The sequence below is a fragment of the Tamandua tetradactyla genome, chromosome X, assembly GCF_023851605.1.
Source record: "Tamandua tetradactyla isolate mTamTet1 chromosome X, mTamTet1.pri, whole genome shotgun sequence".
NCBI classification, from domain to species: Eukaryota; Metazoa; Chordata; class Mammalia; order Pilosa; family Myrmecophagidae; genus Tamandua; species Tamandua tetradactyla.
The window spans coordinates 69989524-70000905 of NC_135353.1; positions in this window are offsets into that span (position 1 = coordinate 69989524).

Here is an 11382-nt window from a genome sequence, read left to right on the forward strand (position 1 = left end):
AGTGCTGAGATGAGCTGCTTGGGCTGTGCTATGTTGCGCTCTCTCATTTAAGCACCAGCCAATTAAGTCAAACGTCACCCATTGCAGCAGACACGACTCCTAGCCAACTGCAGATGTAATCAGCAACAAATGAGGTTCACGTACCATTGGCTTATGTCCACAGCAACAGAACTAGGTGCCTTCATGTGGCCAAGTTGACAACTGAATATAACTTCCACAGTGGGACTTTTTGATTAGGTTGTTTCAATTGAGATGTGACTCAACCAATTAAAGGTGGGTCTTGATGCTTTTTACAGGAGTCCTTTATGCGAGGATAAAGGACAGAGCACAAAGAGCTCAGAGAGAAGCATCCAGAGAGGACCCACAGACATTTTGAGAGAAAGCCACTGGAATCAGAAGCTGAAAACAACAAATTCCAGGAAAGAAGGATGACCAGACGCTTACTATGTGCCCTCCCATGTGACTGAGATGTCCCAGATGCCAGCAGTATTTCTTCAGAGAAGGTATTGTCTTGTTGATGCCTTAATTGGGACATTTTCCTGACCAAAAAACTGTAAATTTTAAGTTAATAAATCCACATTGTAAAGTCCAACCTATTTCTGGTATATGACATTCTGGCAGCTTTAGCAAACTAAAACACTAAGACTTCATCTAATTGGTCAGGCCGTGGATTACCCAGATGAGAAAGAATCAGGGAGGCTCCTGAAGCCTGATATCCAAACTAAATTAAGAGCCATCCAGCCATCATCAGTCTGAATACTTCCAGCCACCTGATGCCAAGAGTTCACAAACCTGATGAAGAACGCTTCACTGAGACCAAGTGCAGGAATACGGATTTTAATTCCTTCATGTACACATTTACTGTATGTGTCCTCTGTGCCAGGCATTGTGCTAAGCACTGAGTTTACAGGAGGAAAAAAAAAGTGGCTGAAACTTGAACAGTGCTCGTCACTCAAAGAATGTAACACAATTCTCATAGAACTCTTTTCCCAATCCTCCCCAGACGCTGCTATCCCAGTCTAACTTCTGCCATAAAAAGACAACATTTTAAACAAAAATAAGAACATGTGATGGGAACGGAACTACACACTATATACTGGGTCAAAATGAAGTTAACCTAGGGCAGTGCGGTGGTGGCTCAGTGGCAGAATTCTTGCCTGCCATGTCGGAGACCTGGGTTCATTTCCCAGTGCCTGCCCATGCAAAAAAATAAATAAATAATAAAGTTAACCTAAAACCTAGGGCTAATTTCTTTGGCTCTGTTTGATTGGTATGCTGATTAGACATATAAAACTACACTTAAAGAATTGCTTACTGGTACCATGCCAACATGAGGCATTGATAGTCTGTTCATTCTTTGCCAGTCAGATATGGCTAACGTTACTTCATTTTTTAAATTTCAAGTATAGCATGGGTGTACCAGTTTGAAAAATGAACTATGTGATAATATAGTGAGTCATTGATTGTATACTATTGATGGACTACATGTGCATGAAGATTTCTCAATAAAAATATTTTTACAAAATATGTATTCAGTTGTATCCATCTTTTCCCTTACATTTTCTGACATTAGTGACATCATAACAATACATCTCTCAAAATTAGATTATATAATAATCTACATTTTCATCAAATAATTTTCTGGTTTCATTTCTTATCTATAATATTTCTATCATTTCATTAGTTTTTATTCATATATGTAATACATAAATTCATATCCTGATTAAAAATTAAAATATTATGGATATGGCTAAAAATCGCCGTGATTACCTCTTTCAATCTTGATCCTGCCCCTTTCACTAGATATAACCACAGTTTAGTTCTTCTCTTTCAAGAGTAGGTGTGTGTGATACATTTATACATAAATCATACATACGTAATATATACTATATGTTATATATACTTCTATTATATAATATGTTAATAGAAAACATTATATATACGGACTCTAACATTACAAAAATGATATAATACTCTAGTTTTAATTCAGCAAAGTGTTCTTTTTCACTCAACAATTTGTTCCATAAATCTGTCCATGTTGTTGCATATGGATATAGTTCATATTTAACAACTGCATGTATTGCATAGTGTGAACAAACTGGTTTATTCCCTAAGGTTGGAGATTTAAGTGGTTTGCAATGCTTTGCTATTGCAAACTTGCAACAATGGACTTTCTTATTCATGCCTCCTTGTGCATATATGGTTATTGCTTTAGGATTATGACTAGAATTGGAATTCTTGAGTCATAAGGTACATATAGGGTACATTACCAAATTAGCCTCTGTGATGGACATTTGTCATCTGAAATCTTGCTGATCTTTGCCTGGTCTGGTACAGTCAGGCTTTTGAGGTGGTGCTGGTTTGAAAGGATTATGTACCCTAGAAAAGCCACATTTCAATCCTGATCCAATCTTGTGGGAGCAGCCATTTCTTTTAATCCGTATTCCAACTATAGGTTGGAAACTTGATTAGATTATTTCCACAGAGATGTGACATGCCCAATTGTGGATATTAACTTTGAATAGAGGGCGATGTGACTCCACCCATTCCAGGTGGGTCTAGATTACTTTACTGGAATTCTTTAAAAGAAGAAGCATTTTGGAGAGAGCAGCAGAGCCACATGAGAGCCACGAGAACCACAAGAGCCCAAGCAGTCACCTTCCTTTGGAGATCAATGAGGAATACACCCCTGGGAGAGCTTCATGAAGCTAAAAGCCTGGAGAGAAAGGTAGCAGATGTCGACATGTTCGTCATTTGCCTTTCCAGTTGAGAGATAAACTGAATTTCGTCGGCCTTTCTTGAGTAAAGGTAACCTCTTGTTGGTGCCTTAATTTGGACAGACTTACTTTAATTGGGACATTTTCAAGGCCTTAGAACTGTAACTTGCAACTTAATAAATTCCTCTTTTTAAAGGCCATTCTAGTTCTGGTATATCACATTCCAGCAGCTAGCAAACTAGAACAGAGGCCAAGCCTCTGTATCTTTGCTCATGCTTCTCCTTTTGTCTTGACTATACTCTCCTTCTCCGTCAAGCAAAATCGTATTCTATCATTAAAACTCAACTAAGGTATCATACAGCCTCACCCTACCCTCTCCCCACAAGTACACACTTAAAATTTTTTTTTTAATTTTTTATTTCTTTGGCATGCGCAGGCTACAGGAATCCAACCCGGGTCTCCAGCATGGCAGAAGTCTGCCACTGAGCTACTGTTGCAATGCCCTGCAGACACTTATTAAAGAGAAGAAGGAGGACACAAACATCACCCAAAAGTGAGTGACAGGAGTAAGTGATAGTAGCAGGCCCACCCAAACCCTATGCTGGGTGTCTGGGGAGGGTCGGATATGTTGGAGTTCTCTGCATGGGGTTTTTATTATTTTTGTAAGTGTCCTGTAAGTGTGAACTTATTTCAAAAGGAAAAGTTTAAAAAAAGAGAGAGGGAGAGATAGTCCTCCACAAGGTCAGCAGCATGGACTCATAGCATCCTAGTTCTGGAAAAGACCTCATTCATTCCACCCCCATCCCCACACACCTTTTAGGGAGAAGAAGGACACAAAGAGAGACATAGGCGGGCCACGGTGGCTCAGCAGGTAAGAATGCTTGCCTGCCAAGCCCAAGGACCCGGGTTCGATTCCTGGTGACTGCCCATGTGAAAAAAAAAAAAAAAAGACATAGGGGTAGAGGATTTCTGTGCTTTCAGAGCCCACAGTGAATGAGTGACAGAAGTGAGTGACAGTACAAGATTCATCCAGCCCTCCTGGGCTGGTCCTATTTCCTTTCAGAACAGCTCTGGACCTGCCCTCCGTGTCCCAGTGTACTTCCCAGCATCTTTGGTTGCTACCCCACTTTCCCACAGAGCCCCTTCCTTGTTTCTCTGGGTATACATAGACTTTGTGTGTTTGTGTGCATGTGTGTGTGTGTGTGTGTGTGTTTGTGTGTGTCTAGGCCCCATTTAGGATCAGACTAGAACCAGAAAAGAGAAGGCTGTTGTCATTGCATTTCCCAATTGGTCATTTTTCTTGCAGAGATGGTTGGTGGTAGGGAGCTTGAGAGCCACTGGCTTGACAGGGCCTGATGTAGTCAACAGCTGTAAGTCTGAGACCAAGTTACTGCCATTGGTGCTCTTAGGAAAGAATGTAGGGGTGGCAGCAGCAAGAAGAAGTTCTGGGCTGGAGGGGGAAGAACTCCTCAACTCCAGGCCCTGCAAAGTAAAGCCAAATCTCTGTGAAGTAAGAAGGACCCAGAGGAGAGAGGGCAGGCTCTGTAAATGCCAGAAAAGCACAGCCGCACCAGGGAACAGGAAACCCACCCTGGGCTTCCTCAGAGCCCCCAGAGGAAGACCGTGCCCCTGGAGACCATTGTCATGGCAGCGGCTGCCCAGGGCCTTCCCTCTTTGCTGCTTGGCTGCCCTGTCTGCCTTCTGATACCTTCAGTTCCTAGTACCTGAAAAGGCTTCTGTTACCCACACTGACTGCATGCAAATAGGTCTGGAGTCCAGGAGTGGCTCTTGAACTTGAGATCTGGGTGCTAAATCCTGAACTTACAGACTAATCATGGAGTCCATGGGAATAGCTGAAATTTACAGACATGGGTTCCACAAGTAGCCTCTTTTCTGGCTTGCTGAATGAACTTAACAGGATATTTAATCCTCTTTGTCTTGTGTTCTCATCTGTAAATGAAGTCAAAATCAGATAAAAACAAATGTGCCCTTATAACACTTACAAATATACATTTATAAAATTTCAGGGTCTGGTCTGAATTGAAGGACATGCAAGAATGACAATTTGGGCTTGTTCAAAGCAGTATTTAATTTGGTTACTACTAAAATAGCAAATGTGCAATGCAAAAGATATAAAAGAGGGAGGGTGTAAGGGCAGTTTAGTGGTAGAATTCTCAGCTGCCATGCGAGAGACCAGGGTTTAATTCCTGGCCCATGCACTTCCTCCCCAAAAAACAAAACAAAACAAGCAAACAAACAAATGGAAAGCCAAACAAACAAAATTTCAGCAAATGGTGCTGCGATAGGGGATACTCACATGGAAAAAGAATGAAATGTGACCACCACAGTACAGCATACATAAAAAATGATATAAAAGAGATTAGGGAGCATGTGATTGAATTCAGTAACTTTGTACGTCTTTTGAATGTCACTATAGGGTGGCCAAAGTTCAGAGGCCTTGGCAGTCCATGTGTCATGAGTTGCTCACTGCTCAGAGGATGATAGAACTGTGTACCCACTGCTTTTTAAACCCCCAAGTCCTGTCATGTCTCGGAAAGAACTTTAGACTAACCTACAAGGCAATACACCTGCTAATTGCGAACTGCTTCATCAAGGTCTAATGTCCAGGCCCTAAGCAGTGATATTCTTTCTATGCAGCAGTGGGAATGTATTTCCTTCCCTGTGTTTGCATGCAAGGAGTTTTCAATGTATGTCCACTTAGGGCCTCTCTGTGAACAATAATAGCCATGTTCTACTTCAGTGAGAATATTCCCACCTATGCTACATCTAATAGAGGAAAAGGCTTAGGACATTTATTCAGTGAGTAAATGGAAAGGAATTTAGAAACTTATAGCATAATAGGAAGCATGAGGAAGGATGGGAGAATAGGTCAAAGGTTTTCAAACTGCACTAAAGGAGATCTATATGTACCATGGCAAGTAATGAAACCAGAATGAAATAAGTTCACACTTACAGGACACTTACAAAAATAATAAAAACCCCATGCAGAGAACTCCAACATATCCGACCCTCCCCAGACACCCAGCATAGGGTTTGGATGGGCCTGCTACTATCACTTACTCCTGTCACTCACTTTTGGGTGATGTTTGTGTCCTCCTTCTTCTCTTTAATAAGTGTCTGCAGGGCATTGCAACAGTAGCTCAGTGGCAATGACACAGACTATGAAGCAAGCAATGGGTTCACAATGCTCTGGAAGAATCCCTTTGTCATTAGGCTGGGCTAAACCTTCTGTTTCTATCCAGAAGCAATGGCGATGTGAGGGCTGTGCTGTCATAGGGCTGGCTACTAAAGGCTCTCAGCCCCTATGGCCAATTCTTATGCTCCCAAACATCCTAAGGAGCAAATCTTTTATGTGATGCAGACTTCTTTAGTATGGGGCCAGAGGGAATTACTCATTCTACAGGAATGGTCTGGCAAGAGCACAGAGGGGAGGCTTTTATGCTATAAAGCCTGTTGGATCACACTGAATGGAGGTCTCTTTTGGCTGGAGCAGATTAAAAATGGATGACAAGGCTCTGAATGTGTGACTCTGACTGGATTCTGAAAAGGAAGGAGAATGTGAGATTGATTCAGTGGGCTGTGACTTTGCCATCCAGGATTTTTGAATGGGAGAATAACAAAATAAAATCAGGAAATCAGGTTGATTAATTTGGTCATTTTTCTTATTCTTTGAATTTTTCACAAATGTCTTGTGTTTTGTGTCTCATATGCCTGTGTTTCTCAGATGTTGGTTGAGAAGGTAAAATCATGGGGCAGAATAGCAATTGAAATAAAAGGAAATGGGTTGTGAAATGTCTTTATTGTCCTACCCCATAATCCATTGATTTATTCATTCTACCTCACAGATAACTTTCCTTCCAAATATTATCTGTGATAATTATGTAGTACAAAATCAAGTTATTTTTTTAATCTGGGGGAATTGAATGCTTTCTGCAAAACATAGAGTTCTTCTAATTTTGTATACATACCATAGTCTGTTTTATTTTAAATATTTTTATTGACAAATCTTCATACACATACATCCATACATGGTATAAAATCAGTGACTCACAATATCATCACATAGTTGTGTATTCATCACCTTGATCATTTTTTAGAACTTTTGCATCATTCCAAAAAAGAACAAAAAAGAAAAAAGAAAAAACTCATACACACTATACCCCTTACCCCTCCCTCCAATTGACCACTAATATTTCCATCTACACAATTTATTTCACCCCCATCCCCCTGTTATTTATTTATTTTTATCCATATTTAAAAAAATACTTTTATTGATAAATCTTCACACACATACATTCCATACATTGTATACAATCAGTGGCTCACATTATCATCACATAATTGTATATTTATCACCATGATCATTTTTTAGAACATTTGCATCACTACATAAAAAGAAAAAAGAAAAAACTCATACATACCTTACCCTTTACCCCTCCCCCTCATTTACCACCAGTATTTCCATCTACCCAATGTACTTTAACCTTTGCCCCCCTTTTTATCCATTCGTTTTACTTATCTGCCCATACCCTGGATAAAAGGAGCATCAGACACAGACAAGCATCACAATCACACAGCCATACTGTAAAAGTTATATCTTTATACAATCAGCTTCAAGAATCAAGGTTTCTGGAACACAGCTCAACAGTTTCAGGTACTTCCTTCCAGCTTCTCCAATATACCATAAACTAAAAAGGAGTATCTATATGTTGCATAAGAATAACCTCCAGGATAACCTCTTGACTCTGAAATCTCTCAGCCAATGAAAATTTATTTTGTCTCATTTCTCTCTTTCCCCTTTTTGTCAAGAAGACTTTCCCAATCCCTTGCTGCTGGGTCCTGGCTCATCCTGGGATTTCTGTCCCAAATCGCCAGGGAGATTTACTCCCTTGGAAGTCATGTTCCACGTAGCAGGGAGGGCAGTGAGTTCACCTGCTGAGTCAGCTTAGAGAGAAAGGCCACATCTGAGCAACAAAAGAGGTATACTGGGAGTAACTCTTAAGCTTAATTAAAAAAAAATTTTATTGAGGAATCTTAATATACAAAAATCCATACATAGTGTACAATCAGTGGCTCATAATATCACATAGTTCTGTATTCATCACCATAATCATTTTTTAGAACATTTGCATCACTCCAGAAAAAGAGATAAAAAAAAACTCATATATACCATACCCCTTATCCCTCCCTCTCATTTACCACTAGAATTTCCATCTACCCAATTTATTTTGCCCTTTGTCCCCCTATTATTTGTTTGTTTTATATCCATATTTGTTACTCATCTGTCCATACCCTAGATAAAAGGAGAAGCAGATACAAGGTTTTCACAACCACACAGTCACACTATAAAAGCTATATTATGTTATAAATCATCTTCAAGAAAGCTACTGGAACACAGCTCAACAGTTTCAGGTACTTCCCTCCAGCCACTCCAATACATCATAAACTAAAGAGGGATATCTGTATAATGCATAAGAATGACCTCCAGGATAATCTCTCAACTCTGTTTGAAATCTCTCAGCCACTGAAACTTTATTTTGTCTCATTTCTGTCTTCCCCCTTTTGGTCAAGAAGTCTTTCTCAATCCCTTGATGCTGGGTATCGGCTCATCCCAGGATTTCTGTCTCACGTTGCCAGGGAGATTTACACCCCTGGCATTCATGTCCCATGTAGGGGGGAAAGGCCATGAATTCCCCTACTGTGTAGGCTTAGAGAGAGAGTCTTAGGCCTAATTTTAAGTAAGCTTAGCCTCTCCTTTGCAAGAATAGGTTTCATAGGGGCAAACCCTAAGATTGAGGGCTTGGTCTGTTGATTTGGTTGTCCCCACTGCTTGTGAGAATATCAGGAATTCCCCAGATGAGGAAGTTGAACATTTCCTCCTTTCTCCCCAGTCCCCCAAGGGGACTTTGCAAATACTTCTTTATTCACTGCTCAAATTACTCTGGGATATATCAGGAACACACTAACCTGAACAAACCAACAAAATCTCATACTCTATTCAAGATTCCATGTACCTATGGTATTCAATGAAACTAACCATACAAGTTAAATTAGGATGCATTATCCAAAATATAAATTTTGCACCAAATAAATATATCTTCCTTTGGTCTCACATAGAAGTTGAAGTTTTAATATGTGGGCTATGTCATCCTTTACTCTGTAGTCTGATTTACATTAGTCCTATCCATATCAGCTTCATTCATATCTCTACTCAAAGTCTGATCACTTTTTCAACTTTTTAAACAGTTCCTGTATGGAGTAGTGCTGACTTTTATAGCTTCAGAGCTCTAACTCTGAGACTCAAGTGTCATAAAAATACCTGAAGTTTCTGGGAACAACCAGGTTATATACAAACAGCTCAGTATCTCAGAATTTAGAATTAACTTTTACAACTCCTGAATATATGTGACTGCTGTAAGAGCTTACAGTCTAGGACTATTTACAATAGGCCCCAACCTGATAACCCATGTTCTGAACTTCAGTTCACCGAATTTTTATATTATAGTTAGTCCATATGATTGAAGTATGATATTAGTTGTCTTCTTGTTCCTGACATTTCAATCAACATACAGTCCTTAAGGTTCATACACCTAGTCTCATTCCTCACAACTTCATTCCTTCTTGCTGCTGCTTAGTTGCCCATTGTATGTATGCACCATAGTCCCCACTTCCATCTCTCAGTCGTTGTACCCTTAGGCTACCTCATAGTCTGTTTTTGAGGATGAAAGTAGATAATTTTGGTGAGCAACATGTTTATATTTAGAATTTGGAATGATCAATAGACTTTGGGGAGCAAAACTTGAAGACAGAGTAACTCTAAGGATGCTATTAATAAACCTAGTGAGAGATGACTGTCTTGGACTAGGGTCATGGCAGAAGATATTAAAGTAGGTAGAAGTTTCCCAGAGATATTTAGGAGGATGGATCAGAGGACTTGATTGTTGCTTGAACTGGTAGGGATTGGAGATGACAAAGGAGTAGAGTCAAAGATAATGCTCAGACTTAGGCATCTGAATGCATTTTCCTGTCATTCCCTGAGAAAGTGAACACAGAAGCAAGTTTAGGGTCAAGAGAGAGAAGATATGAAAATGGAAGACAGTGAATTAGTTCTAGACGTACTAAGTTTAAGACTGCCATGGGACACCCTGTTTAAAAAGCACCTGAACTCAGGAGAGAGGCAGGGGCTCAAGACATATTTGTAAGTCTTTAGTGCTTAGATGAAGAGGACCTAGGAGGGAACTTAGTGGGACTCCAACCTTAAGAAATACATGTTTTAGTAGCTAAGATCACAGGCCCTGAAGTTGCACAGAATTGGGTTCGAATTCTGGCATTTCCACTTACTACCCTGAGTGAGGACCACCACTGAAATTTGGAGGGCCAGGGCATAATTACATAATGGCAGCCCATATATCATGTCTAAATATTTAAACATTATAAATCAGGCTAACAAATTGTTAAATAATATGTGTTGTATCTTCCTACTTTGACAACTACACTTTCATAACCACCTAAAAGGCCAGATTCAAACATAGAATTCTTATACTTCTCAGCTGCCCATACCCTCACTCCCTCTCTTTTTATCCCTAGCTCCATCCTACACTGAAAGGCCTCATGCATACCTTGAGACACAGCAAGCTGCACGTTCAAGTTCCATTCACACTCCCTGAAAACAGTCTCTCCTTGGTCTAGGGGTGGGGAGGACAGGCCTGGGGAAGAAGTCCATACAAGTCTTAGAAGTGGGCTCCAGGCTGTTACGGTTTCCAGTCTGGAAGGGAGGATTTAAGGAACCATTTTACCTCAAGCTAGAGAATAGCACACTGGCATGTGAATGAATTCCTCTTTCTATGTTTAAGATATTCAAACATTTTACAAATCTTCTTAAAGAATATAAAATTAACAACTCCTCCCCCAAACAAGAACAAAACAAAGTATCTTATCACTCCCCTAATTTAGGAACATATTAAAAATCTTAGAGCAAAAACAGGGTTGGTCAATTCAGCTTGCAACTTCTGATAAAATTGTAAACTGAAATAATCTGTGATTATGTATTGGCGAAGTTTGGAGGCTCATTAGCAGAAAACAAATGTATAAGAGAAGCAAAAACTTTCAAAGGGTACAGTTGATTTAAAATGAATTCACCTTGGGTGGTGTGACTGTGACTCAGTGGCAGAGTTTCCGCTGCCATGCCAGAGACCCGGGTTTGATTTCCAGTGCCTGCCCATGCAAAATAAATAAATAAATAAATAAATAAATGAACATAAAAAAATGAATTCACCTTGAAGCTAATGAAGCTTAAGCTTCAGGCTTCTATTTCCTTGGGCACCAAGGCCCTTAGGAAGCTCTGTGTTAGGCAAAATTCTATGATGATTCCCGAGTGACCTTGATACATGTATAATTTATCCCTTTTGATTGTGAATGGAACCTGTAATTATGTTACATTATATAGCCAAAGGGATCTTGTAGATGTGATCAAGGTCCCCAATTTTTGAGTTAATCAAAAGGGAGATCATTGGGTGGGCCTGACCTAATCAAGTGGGCCTTTCATTCTCCCTCCTTTATTAAATTATAATTCTGTAGGTCAGAAGTCCAGGCATGGTATGACTCCCTCACAATGAGTCTCAGCTTCAAATCTTTCTAACTCAAG